Source organism: Lactuca sativa, chromosome 7 (genome assembly GCF_002870075.4).
Source record: "Lactuca sativa cultivar Salinas chromosome 7, Lsat_Salinas_v11, whole genome shotgun sequence".
In the NCBI taxonomy this organism is placed as follows: Eukaryota; Viridiplantae; Streptophyta; class Magnoliopsida; order Asterales; family Asteraceae; genus Lactuca; species Lactuca sativa.
This window is the reverse complement of record NC_056629.2, coordinates 29,875,707-29,876,377: the sequence shown is the minus strand read 5'-3', so window position 1 is coordinate 29,876,377 and position 671 is coordinate 29,875,707.

Below are 671 nucleotides of genomic sequence, written 5' to 3'. Positions count from 1 at the left end.
TTTTGGATTCGAGAAGTCCAATTCTTGGGTCACGTGGTCAACCAATAAGAGATAATGGTTGATCCAGCAAAGATTGAAGCTGTGATGACGTGGGAACAACCGAAAAGTCCCATGGAGATCCGAAGCTTTTTGGGATTAGCCGGATATTACTGAAGGTTTATCCAAGGATTTTCTTCAATCGTTACTCCATTGACAGCTTTGACTCTCAAAGGAGATACTTATGCTTGGAGTGATAAGCACAAAGAAGCATTCGAGTTGCTAAAGAAGAAGCTATGTGAAGCACCGATTCTTTCTATACCCGATGGAGTTGAAGACTTTGTTGTTTATAGCGATGTGTATGGTGTTGGATTGGGTTGTGTATTGACCTAAAGAGAAAAGGTGATAACATATGCGTCTCGACAGCTGAAAGAGCATGAAAAGAACTACCCCACTCATGATTTGGAGTTGGCAGCGGTAGTATTTGCTCTAAAGATGTGGAGGCATTACCTCTATTGCATGAAGTGCAAACTTTTCATTGATCATAAGAGTCTCCAATATCTCTTTAATTAGAAAGAATTGAATATGAGGCAACGAAGATGGCTAGAGTTAGTCAAGGACTACGACTGTGAGATACTTTACCACCCTGGTAAAGCTAATATTGTCGCTGATGCTCTCAGTCGCAAAGTCAATAT